Consider the following 12,959-nt stretch of genomic DNA (forward strand, 5'->3'; position numbering starts at 1 on the left):
TACAGGTTTCTCTCTCCATTCTGACTTGCCGTAAGTGCTTGGAATAGATTAAAAGGATCTACTTGCCCAAGTGCCAGGAGGTTAACTCACCCTCTTCAGGCCCACAGTGGAGGCGGAGGGACGTTGGTTACAAGATTGTGACAAAGTAAGTTAGCTTTTACCTGGCGGGGGTGTAGTGGTATGCTGCCTGGCTCTCACCTGATAGTCCCGGGTTCGATACCCGGCATATTGATAATTTATCAGATGATTTTTCCTGTGTAAAATACAGGTTTCTCTCTTCAACAGTGGTCAGAATGGAAAGATTTTTTTTTTTTTTTGAGGGTCTCGGATTTGTTAGAAGGCTTAGGTGAATGAAGCTGTACCAGAACAGTGTGAGAAGGCTGTGCCTGGGCCCTTGTGAAAAACAAAGGTGATCGGCATGAGTAAAACTTATCGTGCAAAAGGTTGTTGAGTGTACCAGGAATGGTATAAAAAAATAATAATAACGTGGATAAGGAATATATCAGAAGGTCTGGTGCATGGCGAATATGAAAGCTTTAGGAGTAGTAGGTGATGTGTGGCTCAGATATTCTCGATCAGATAGATGATGGAGAAAGCTTGTGGAAGAAACTATAAGGCACTGATAAGAATTATGGATAAAAAAAAAGAAAGAAAAGAATACGCCTAAGTGTATAGAGGGGATTTATGGAAGGTTTTACCTATGTATGATTTGAAGGAAAAGTTGCTGCTGATTGCTGTTATGAGTTTTTATCAAGGTACTGAGCCTTATATAAGAGCTGTCTAAGCGAGTTATTTAACTTCTTTGTTGGAGTGAAAATAGGATGTTTGATGCTCCTATGGGTATTTAGTATTTATATGAATGATGCTATAAGAGAGGTAAAAATTTAAGTGATGGAGGGATGAGCAAGCTGGAGAAGTTGAAACCTGATGTATGCAAATAATGCTGTGCTAATAGTGAAGAGGAACTTTGCAAAATGGAGCGTAGGTTTGTTAATGTCTGAGCGTCGTACCTTCAAAGCGTAGAGAAAAGTAAAAAGATGGCTACTGACACAGAATGTGGGTCCAAATGTGATGATCTGGTGAATGGAGAGTGACGAATTAGTGAGAGAGTTTAAGTACCTACGTGGAATAAGAGAAAAAAAGGGCAAATGTGCAATATCAGTAGAAAGTAAAGCCTCATAGGGAAAGAATGTAGTTGGTGATATGAACGCCTTGATAAGTAGTCTGAATGTGGAGGCTGGAGCTTTAGTGCCCACTCTGACATGCAGGCGTCAGACTGATGTGACATGAAAACTGAGTCAAGAGTAAGAATGATGGAGATGGGACTGTTGAGGAATGTGTTTCAAGTGTACCGAGTGGATAGGATAAGGAACAATGTGAATCGTGAAAGATGTAAAGGGGCTAAAGAATGTGTGCTTAGAAGGTATGAGAATGTGGAGGGAATGGATGTGAACAGAGTAATGGAAAGAGTATATCTGAACGAATTTGAAGGTGGGAGGAGGCATGGTAAGCCTAGAAGAAGGTGAATGAACATGGTAAATGAGTGTGTGAGAATGGTCATGAAGCGATTGAGCTGGTTGGAAGAATTTTGTATAGACTGTTTTTCTTGCTTATCCGGGATTCTAGGAGCTTGAATAATGTGTGAATGAGAATGTACAGAAGACTAAAAAAGTATCGGCCATCTAACCGCACGTAACATTCTGAAACACGGACAAAGGACTGTGATATGTGGAGAACCATGTGACTGCAAAAGCAAAAATATCCTTGGTAATTATTAGGACTCGAAATCGCACAAAAGTTCACATTCGGGTGCTGGTTTTTTTTTTTTTTTTTTTTTTTTTTTTAAGGAACTGGGTTAATAGATGTATGTGTGTCTTACAAAACTCGCTCATTTTCACATCCATCCTACCCCAAGTGTGCCATACTTTTTTTTTTTATAGACTGTGCCTTATATATTTAGGCAAAAGTGGGTAGTATTTCATTCTCTCAATTTTTTTTTGGTTCTCTGGACCATATCTCACCCCACTTTGGAATGTGAAAGTGTGAAAGGAGGTCTAGACGATGATGGTACATTCATACATACATACATACATCTCACGCAAATAAGTTAAAAGTAAGAGCAGTTGAGGTAAGATTTTTGAGTAATGTGTGTAAAATGGAGAAAGTGGATAATATAAGAAATGATGTGATTCATGGAAGTTGAGGGAATAGGGAAGTCTGTGGACACCAGAAATGAAGTGAGTGTGCTTAGGTGGTATTGGCACATGGAAACCAGTGATCTGAATAGTGGTGAAAAAAGTATATCTAAGCGAATCTGAAGGTGAGATGAAACTTGGCAGGCCTAGATTCCTAAAGGGTGGATAGATGGAGTAAATGAGTGGGTGAGAAAGAGGCAGAGGACCTATGGAGGTTTGGGAGTAGACAAGTAATGGGGCTGGCTTGATTTTTTACAAATTTGTTTGAGTGTTTGATCAGGGTTTGGTACCCCGTTTTAACCTGACGGTTGTCGGATTGATTCCGTCGAATAGGTGAATGTGAAGCTAAGTGCAGAATATGTTTGAAATATCAGGTAGAGCAGGGATTCCGGTGGGTCAAATGGTGAGGAGTGTGGCTCATCCAACTGGACAAACTTTGATTAGTATCTCTGTCTCTGTCTCTCTCTCTCTCACTATATATATATATATATATATATATATATATGTGTGTGTGTGTGTGTGTGTGTGTGGCTGTCTGGATCCTACCTGGGCTCACTTTGGAGTGGGAAAAGAGGTCTGGATAATGATGATAATGATGACGAAATTGAATAAGAAAATACAGGTAAATAAAATCCAGAATCCATGTAAGTTTGCCTTGTAGGTGTGTTACAAAATATGGAAAAACTTTACAGGAGATTCAAAGGAAATTTAAACTTTCTGACAAATACTGATCCATGGACCCAGGAACTCCAGAGTGTCATGTCAAAGCTAGTAAAACTAGCGTCATGAAAGTGGCGTTCATTTTCATTTTTTTTTACAATTTTTGTCATTTGGAGTTTTCTAGTGAAGCCAAAGGGTGACTTCACACACACACACACACACACACACACACACACACACACACACACACACACACACATACACTGTATATATATATATATATATATATATATATATATATATATATATATATATATATATATATATATACCGTATATATCTATATAAATACATATACATATCAAACTGTGCAATGCATACATATCTATCTATCTATTTATCTACCTCTGTCTACTTACAGTATCTCTCTCTCTCTCTCTCTCTACCCTGTATGTATCGCAGGTAAGTATAGGAAAGCCCCATAGCAATGACAGAGTTACAGAAGTCTATATATAACTCTTCCAGTTCGCAAATTCTCTGCTGAGCTTAATAAAGACTATGCCCAATCCCTCCAGTTCTTAAAGTCTCCGTACTCTGAATAAAAAATGTATTAATACAGTGCATCTGCCCCATCGAACTGGATGGGTTGATGAAGGCTATCTCCTGGTGACAGCATTATGAACAAAGCTCACTAATCTCTTCACCAATACAACTTCATCCGAAACAGAATAAAATCATAGGTTTGGAATAAGGGTCCTCTTTTTAACTGCTTTGGGGTTTCCGTGGGGTCTCTGCCTTGAGCGATTTAGTTTGCACATTACTTATCGATATCCTGTTGTATGTTACTGATACAATTCATGTCGATACGGAAACGATAGATAACAAAGAATTTGTAGATGTTGTAAGCAACATTACTTTCTAACGAAGAGGCACTTGTGAGATCCCCTTTGCTTCTTAGAGTATGACCCTGAAAGATAAAACAGTCATTATTTTGAACGAACTATCACACCTTTAGCCTACACCATTCATTCCCCGTCCTAGTTACATTCTTAAGTTACTTGGAGATGAGAATTAAGTCTCTAATGCCATTCATCACGTACGCCGTTGAATAGTGCACAAAGCCGAATGAGCTTCTCTGACTAAAACAGTGAAGAAAACAGCAACATCGCAACATTCACGTACACTTTGAGACTTTACATGATGACGCATCCCCCAAGCCTGATCATCTTGTATTTGGAAAACAAAATACTTCAAGGATTACCTACTGGAGATTGTTTTTATTGCCGTCACCACCAGACGTCTCACCTAAGCTGAGTGAAATCGTCTGGCTGCAGCAAGTACATACCATATTGGGAGATCAACTTCCTAAGTGATACCAGTTACGTTGACGGCTAAGTAATATAATAATTTTTACTCGTTTTTCTCTCGTCCAGAACAAAAATAGTACAACAAAAGCGTAGCATAACGAATCACTCAATATTACATTTTTTATGTAGATGAACCCATTTACCTCACTTTAGTGCGAAATTAATTTAGAATTTATCTTTCTTGACGGAATTTCCATGACAGTGTATCTGTACCGCAGTTACGTCGTTGGTTTTAATGTTGATTGACGTTTGAAGATGTCTGCTTGCTTTCCTAAGATTAAGTTAGACTCATAAAACAGATATCAAAGTCATACTGTTTAAACAATTTCAAAAGGAGCAGTAGGTCTCTCGTCGTTTGCTTTCCTTTGTACTTACAGGCACCGTCTGCCAACCAATATTACCTTATTCCTTCCTTCCTACCAGCATAGCGAGCATACCATCCTATCACCTGACTACCTCAAGTGTACCCTACTTACCCTACCTTGCCAGACGCAGCATGCATTCCTACCCTCCTGCATGTATATGCATACACATAAATATTTATATATATAGGTCAATCTATCAGTCTATCTATCCATCGATAGACAGATACAGTAGATAGATGTATAGACACTTACTGACAGTTGATTCAAAGTATTAACAAATTTTCGGGTGGGTCCCTGTAGACTCAATATTTTCCTTTCTTTTTTCACCTCCTCCCGCCTCTTTCAACACTGTAGGATATAAATATTTACCGACTGGAAACCCACTCCCCACCATCCTGGAGACGCCCTTGCTTCCCGAGTTGCCTACTGAATTTTTCTCCTTTCTATCATCTTTCTGTACTTGTTAGCTCTCGCGGTTAAAAAGAACAGCAAAACCAAGCGCTGTAATTAACCCTTAAACTTGGATGACGAATTTTTCGCTTTAATTTAACGGCCTCCAAACGATTTTATATAGTACAAGGGATACTCTTCTATCTACAAGAAGATACAACCTTAATGAACGCATTTACTATTGCGGATCCTAAATTGAATAATAATCGTCTAGAGATTGCAAGAATAATACGTATAAAGTGAAGTGTGTGTGTGTGTGTGTGTTGTTTTTTTTAAATAAGGAATACGAATTTTTGCGCAGAGACAGACCTCCACTCCGAGAGGTTTTAGGCAGAGTGGGACCAGAGAAGATCCATATCTACATTCATACCTGGCGAGATCTAGACCCTTCCCCGAACATTAAGTTTACAAGTAGATGGTGTAGGTATGTGGGCAGTGTAGGTGGGAAGATGGTGTTGGTGGTAGGGTGGTGTAGGTATGACAGTGAGGCAGGAGGGAAGGTGATGAGGTGAGCGGGTGGTGTAATTAGGAGGGTAGTGCAGGTGGGATGGTGTAGATAGATGGGTGGGTGGTGTAGGTGGGTGAGCGATGTAGGTGGGTGGGTGGTGTAGGTGGGAGGGTGATATAACTTATGTCATCTGAACTGAATAAATCGATAACATTAAAGGAGAGTGAGTAGAAAAATTACACCTGTAGGAAGGGATGATAAGTGTGGGAATATGTGCATGCTGAGAAAAATGTGTTCGTCCTTCATTAATACACCTTTTAGAATGATGACGAGGTAGTGATGATAATTGTAGTGGTGATAGTGGTTGTGTTGCTAGAAACAGTGATAATGGTGGTAGTGATGGTGGTGGTAATGATGGTGATGATAGTGATGGTTGTGGTAGTGATGATGGTGATGGTTGTGGTAGTGATGATGGTGGTAGTGATGACGGTGGCAGCAATGACAGTGGTAGTACGTTAATTCTACCTCAGAAGGCGAAATTTTGCAGTGATAAACCTCCACCCTGGCCAGGTTTTAGGCAAGGTGTTACCTCCGGAAGTAATCAGTCTCCCCGGGGCTGCCCTCCCCCCGTCATTCAAACTAAGGCCATTTTTTTTTCTTTAACCTTCCAAACTTTACTTTGCAGTGATATTATGCCTCAGTCCGGATCAGATTTTTAGCAGCATAAAAACACCGGAGGTTCCCTCCACGTACAGGTTGTCTCCAGGGCACCCAGGCAACGCCTGTATGCACAGACATACTGTATAGTTTTTATTATTTTTTTTTAACAGGCAACGTTGGGTAACTGTGCTAGAATAATATAAGTACAGTATACAGTACCGTACCGAATGTGTTAGTGAAACAAAATTTGTACCAGACACGCACTAAAATACTGGGAAATACATAAAAGCAGTTCCTGGCTTTTATAGGATAACAGTTGAACAGCTAACATATTATGACACATCAGAGTGGGAATTCAAGGAACATTACAGAAAGATGAGGAAGTCAGAAGAGTAGTGGGAGAAATGGAGTCTAATGAATTAGCCTCACTGGGTGGCAAAAAAATTAAAAGCAACTTATCAGAGTGGTGGAAAAGTTTGGTGAATCATTTCTTCCGGGAACTGGTAGGGATTGCACTAGTTGATGGTAAAAGTTTTACTGGAGCATATTTACTCTTAACCACTTTATTCCAATGAATTTTTAAAAAGTCTATTTGTTTCCATAATAACTTTCTACAGATTTGAAGAGACTTTTCCATCTGGAGAGATTAAAGACAGCCTTCATTAACTCATTCACTATCACAGGCCCTTCGCAAATTAAATATATTACCTGTAATCGGCAAAAATAGGGTAGAAAATACGTTCCAGACGGAATGGATTACAGTATAATGAAAATGATAAACTAGTAACTTCATAGGGGCCCCTTTCCGATCCGAGGTGTCAGTGTGTTACCTGTTACAGTAATTTGTCATTTATTCTCTTTACCTTGCAAGAAAATTAATGTTCACTGGTCAGCAGGCTACTGGAAAGATTAATACGAGGTATAATTTCTTTCTTTTTTATAGTAATGAGACATCCTTGTGCACTATTTATGCATGTATAAACCATCGTTTAAATCATTTTAACCGCTCAACAAGCCAATTCAGTCTGTGGAATGGCATGCGACTTAAGTGGAGCAAGTGAATGAAGTATTGCTATGCAATACTTAGTCCTCTACCGGATGACATCAATACATATCTAATTGATCTTGGAGTAGATGGCTGGTTGTTCTACGCGAAACACCGTCATGGTATGGGGAACGATCGTGTGAGGTTATATCAAAATCTGTCCATGCATGTGGAAGTTACAGAGCGGAAACGAATGTAAGTAAGGCTGTTACGTGTGACAGCACCCGACCTTGTTTGAGCTCCAAGTGTGACCTTGACCTTGGGAGTCGATGGCTGTTTTTTCCGCGCGACACACCGTTATGGTATGAGGAACAATTGAGTGAAGTTATATCAAAATCTGTCCATGCATGTGGAAGTTACAGAGCGGACACGAAATTGCGGACAGACTGACGGACATACTGACGGAACCGCGCAAACCTACGGTCCCCGACCAGTTTGACCGATAAGGGCTTAATAAAAACATGATGGAAGACAAGTTCTGGCCGCACTCGCCTCTGCAGTATTCTAGGCTGAAAGAAATGATTAACCGCTGTCTAGGCACTTAACTGATGTCCTCCTGGCTCACTGGTAGTCCCCCGCATAGCTATTTATCCAGTGTTTTGCCCGTGTTAAATTTACGCTTCTTTCGGCACGAGGCAAATACTGGGTTAAGCCGTACTCTTGCAAGGTGAATTTCTGCGTCTGTCTGTTTGTCTGTGTGTACCGGGTATGCAGTGTTTGGCCATGTCCCTGTGTGTCATTTATATGGATATTTCAACACGACGCAGGTATGCTGTCAACAAGGAATCTGGCATTGTGTGTTTTTATTTATGTATGAAATTATGCATTTATTTATACCCTAACCTCTCAAGACACCCGGATGTGATTCAGTGAGTGAGTAAGTGGCTGAGTGAGTGGGTGACACAGTGAGAGATACAAACTGTACATGGGAAGCTGATGAGTGAAGCAAAAAAAAAAAAAAAAAAGTATAATGCTTACGGAATACATTAATATCCTAGCCCTTCCCCCTCCCCCTCCCGCCTTAGATAAACCTTGATCCCGCTCCTGTACTGAGGGATTAGCCACTTTAAGATTATCGAGTTAGGCCGAAGTTTTGAGAAGCTCCGGAGGCAAGTACAGCATAATCAAAACAAACTTTTACAATTGGGACGGAGAGGCTGCTGCAGAACTGGTGGGAAAAAACTCTGATGCATTACTGAGACAGAGAGAAGATAACACGAACAGAGACAGAGAAAGGAGTACGGTCTCGGGGCAGGCAGAAAATCAGACGGAAAGAAGGTTTGAAACGAAGTAGGGTATAGTTCTCTGAAGGAGACCACCAGAGACAGCAAAATAGAAAGCACGGAAAAGGTTATTCTTTCCAAGATAAAAAGAAAGAACTAAGGTCAGATTCTACATACATTCAATTCGTGATATCTGGACACATAGTGTTTGAAAAAATTGGGGGTCACGACAATGGGAACTATAGTCAGGGGAAGACAGTTCCAGAGTCGACCTATTGCACACATGAACGAATGACAGCATCAGCTAATTCGTGTATTAGAGGGAAGGGCAGAAGAAAGGTGGGGGTATGCTGCCACACGAGTGCTACGCGCCCGCCGAAATGGAAGAGAGATGCAAGCAAAACGTTCAGAGGAAAAGTGGCTAAAGAGATGCAACAGTACGGAGAGGGCAGAGGTTAAAGGGAGGAAGAATGAAGACAACCTGTTGCATGGACAGGGAGTTATTATAAGGAGTGCTTGGGTTTGAGGTTTGGGATGGATGATCGCAGGAGTGACTCAATAGACAATACAAGGAATGGTATTACATAAAACACCTGAACAACTATGGGCAATAATTAGCATTTAGTTTAACAACAAAGACGTCAGGATAAGTTACTACAGAAACGAGTACATGAGAGGGAAATAAAAGATCTGTAAAACCCTATAGCTACCGGTAGTACATGAACACAGCATAACATGCTCAATGGTAAATCAGATAACAAATATAGTACTGAATAATACTTACGTATGCAATTTACGACTTGAAGAAGGGGCCTGTCAAAGGAGTGAAAGTGTTGGAACGAGTAATCACATAGTAACTAACCCAGAGGAAACAGAAAAAAAAAAAAAGAAAGTGGAAAATGTGTAATTTAAGTATGCATGTAATGTAGCGGACGACTTGCACACGCGATAAATGGATAGGCAAATCTACTGTTCAACATCCGTAAAAACTATGTTTTATGGCTGATGATGGACTAACGTTTCCTTGGACAAAGGAATATCACATTCTATCAGTGACAAAGTGACCCATTCCAAGCCAATGCTTCACCTACATATGTATAAAAGTGGTCGATTTTCGGAATGATAATTGAGAAATTTATGAGAAAATTTCAGAATTTAGAGTGGCTCTTTTTATAAGTGAGAGTTTGTGTATCATCGAGGGATCCTCGACAGGGCAATTGTGTGTCTGCTGCATCATCAGGTTTGCAGTATAGCATCGAGGGATCCTCGACATGATAATTATGTGTCTGCTGCAACATCGGGCTTGCATACACCTGGGACTAACATACTCGTTGAGCATTGCTATGCACGTTCAAGCAGTGCTCTATGGATATCCTGAGGGCAATTGATCTGTTAGACCGATGAACACTACTTTTTGTCATTGGAGAAGCGACTAGCCCACAACAAAAGTTACATGTCGGTGAAAGAGTATGGATCATGTGAAAATGCATGGAAACTCATGATATTGCCCCATTTTCAATTTCCGCCTCAGGATGGGACTGGACCCAGGTCAAGGAATTTGGCAGATGGACGATCTACCGAACCTACTGTCGGAGCCTTCAAAAGAGGAAGAAAGGAAAGGAAATATGTACTGTATAATCTTTAACTAATAGCCAGTGTCATATTATCGATTTTTTAGAAAAGGAGTACAGTGCTAGGCTAACAATGTCCATAATACCTTTACGGTAGGTGACCAGACTATGTCTTACCTTGCATTATGTAAAAAAAAAATTTACTCCAGTAGCATCATATAGATTCCAGAGGATGCCTACACCATCTGACCTATAACTCAGCTTAGGCTCATAACAGGTAACAACACAAACTGGTCCATGGGCAGGCAACAAATGTAAGTAAGGAATATAAATACAGATCAAATCTTCAGACCCCGAAAGGCATCCCAGTGGCGAGTAAAATCACGTGGCGTTAGCCAGAGTAAAATAAGCAAGTCGTTTCCTTAGGTCTAAAGACTAAAATATTTGAGAACCTAACTTACCTCCTATAATTTTTTGTTACATGATTCTCCCCGCCCCAAACACACACACACACACACACACACACACACACGACAAAATCTCCGCAAACACCTAAGAATCTGTCGTATATGATTAATACACCCAGCATTACCTCAAACCACATAAAGTGTAGTTTCTGATCTCTTCAGAATTGTTTTCATAACAAGATGGGAAAATATTTTCCCAGTAAAGTGGTACAGTGTGGACGGCATTGAATTTTAGCCTGTAAACAATTTGGGTGAAAGGAAGTGCAGGCAACTGTCTGTGACGCCAGCGACCTGATGGACTCTAGTAACCAGTTCCAACCACTCAGCTGCTTCACGAGACTCGTCCACACTGCGGCTCAAAGATGTTTGATTGTGCTGCCCCCAGTCGGGTCGAAAACATTGGCCCGCCCCTGGTCAGAAATTTTCTACCGTGTGTGTACATGGTAAATCCAAGACTAGTAAGTAAACCAGATTTATGTAATGGGACATAACAAGGAAAGTACTTTAGTTCACGGGTATTGAACAGTTCGGAATTCAACTTGAAGACGCAACCGAAGAATAACAAGAAAACCATATGGATATTCTGTATGGCGCGTACACCTCTGACACGCAAGACAAGTCATTAGAGGTTGTGTCAAGTTTAATTTAACAATCTCAGCAGAGGTCAATGTCTCAGTTTGTAGGGTTCATTTCGAATTCCCACTCTGTTCGCTCATATCTGATGACAGTACATTTATGTGCTTTTTATCTGCCTTACTTTCAGTGAAAATTAATCACAGAACGTCAAAGTAATTTCACCTTTAGCTCTTACAGTATATACTGGTGGATAGGCAGACAGACGAAGACAATATGCAGGGTTAAAATCTTACCTTCCTCATTTTCGATGACAGGGGTCATCAAAAGTTACGAGTCCTTCTAACACCCTATAATGGGAGTTCGAACAGTTAAGTCAACTATTCCATTTCTGCGCGACCAAACTGCCCCATAAAACTTAGTCCATATTTTCAGTTCAAAAAGAATTTCAGTATGGCCCACAATATTCAAGAGACGATAATTTCACTGTAATAAAGCCCTGGGAATTTTCTTTTTATTCTTTATTCTCATTTTTTTTAGATGAATTAAAAATGAGGACTAGAATGTCATCATGATACGAACGTTTGTTAAATTTTTACGTTTTATGAGGATTGGGCTCTGCATTAAATTCACTTTTCTCCCGGAATGACATCCTGTGTTTCTCGCGAGTCTCTCGTCACTGAGTGATTAACATTCCAGAAAATTTCCTCTGAATAGGCGCAACACCTTAGTTTCCTAACGAGTGGAATGTTTGATGTAAAAACTGCATCACAGTAGTATGCCCTCTCATACGCCTATATGTTTTCACTCTCTTAATACCAAAGAAATTTAGAGTCTGACATATACAAACAAAACCATTTCAACACTCACATGCACCACTATTACAACAGACTCCCCTCTACCATTCATTCGTCTTTACCATGGCAAATGATTAATTATTTTTGGCAGTCTTCCTTCTTAGAAACTATGCGGTCCTGGAGAAGACCTCGATTTGATTGTTACATTATTAAATACTTACAATTCTAGCTGTAGGTTTGTTAATACCAGTGTGATAACTACTGTCGTAAATACCATTATCACTACTAATATATTATCCCTCACCTGCAGGGAATGGCGAAGTGACGAAGGCGGGTAGGTTGACGGGTGAGGGAGTGGGTGCCCATTGACCCACTCCCCAAATTGAATCATTGTACCCCAGAAGGTCCTCTGTGTACAGGGGTAGACCCGGGGTGGCTACAGACGGTACAGGGGGCACCAGTACGCTAAAGTTCCGTGGCTCCACTAATGACATCGCCGGCATTATGGAGGCTGGATCGTGATAATTATGTATTTCAATCCCTTTTTCACAGATCAGCAAGTGTCTTTGTCTGAGGCTTTTTTCAGATTTCTACATATATACAATTTGTCGTATGCAGCCAAAAACTAAGTAAACGCTTAGTCATATTGAGATGATCGATGCCGGGTATTAGAAAGTACAATGATCTTGCGTTTTGGTTATTCATTATAGCGCCACAGGTGATACTTATGGTCGAGTCATGTTTATTATTCCACACATTGTTTATCTATTGTTTACAGTTGGAAGTGTCCGAACATTTATATCGCTTCAGTCATTCTCCCTTCACATTTTCCGTTCTCTGATGGGTGCGGTTCTGAGTTTAATGGTCGAATACCTCTCCTTTATGAAGAGTATTTCCTAGTGAACATTGCAACACACTTACGCCACAGCGTACCCAGGACCCACTAATTCGATAACAGTAACTCATTTCCTGGCCTCTTAAAAACAAGAGTCTACTGATGACGTGGAGATTCTTCCCTTTCAAAGTTTAGTGAAGTACTTTTATAGCTGGGTGCTGGCATGGTTTCTTGCCTCAGAAAGTACTGCTCAAGACAAGATATGCAGCCACAAACGTAGGAAGTTCTTAATATTTGTTTGAA

At 40.3% G+C, this 12,959-nt stretch overlaps 1 protein-coding gene across 1 annotated transcript in view; it reads right to left on the reverse strand.

Annotated features, from left to right (window-relative positions):
- Window positions 1-12,271, reverse strand: part of LOC145403611 (QRFP-like peptide receptor) — a 285,188-nt gene extending 272,917 nt beyond the window's left edge. The window contains exon 1 of the mRNA XM_080275288.1: window positions 12,126-12,271. The gene's annotated coding sequence lies outside the window, so the exon portion shown is untranslated. The remainder of the gene's footprint in view (window positions 1-12,125) is intronic.
- Window positions 12,272-12,959: the final 688 nt, after the last annotated feature.

The sequence above is a fragment of the Coenobita brevimanus genome, chromosome 61 (genome assembly GCF_032717465.1).
Source record: "Coenobita brevimanus isolate Jiangsu-jjx chromosome 61, ASM3271746v2, whole genome shotgun sequence".
NCBI lineage: Eukaryota > Metazoa > Arthropoda > Malacostraca > Decapoda > Coenobitidae > Coenobita > Coenobita brevimanus.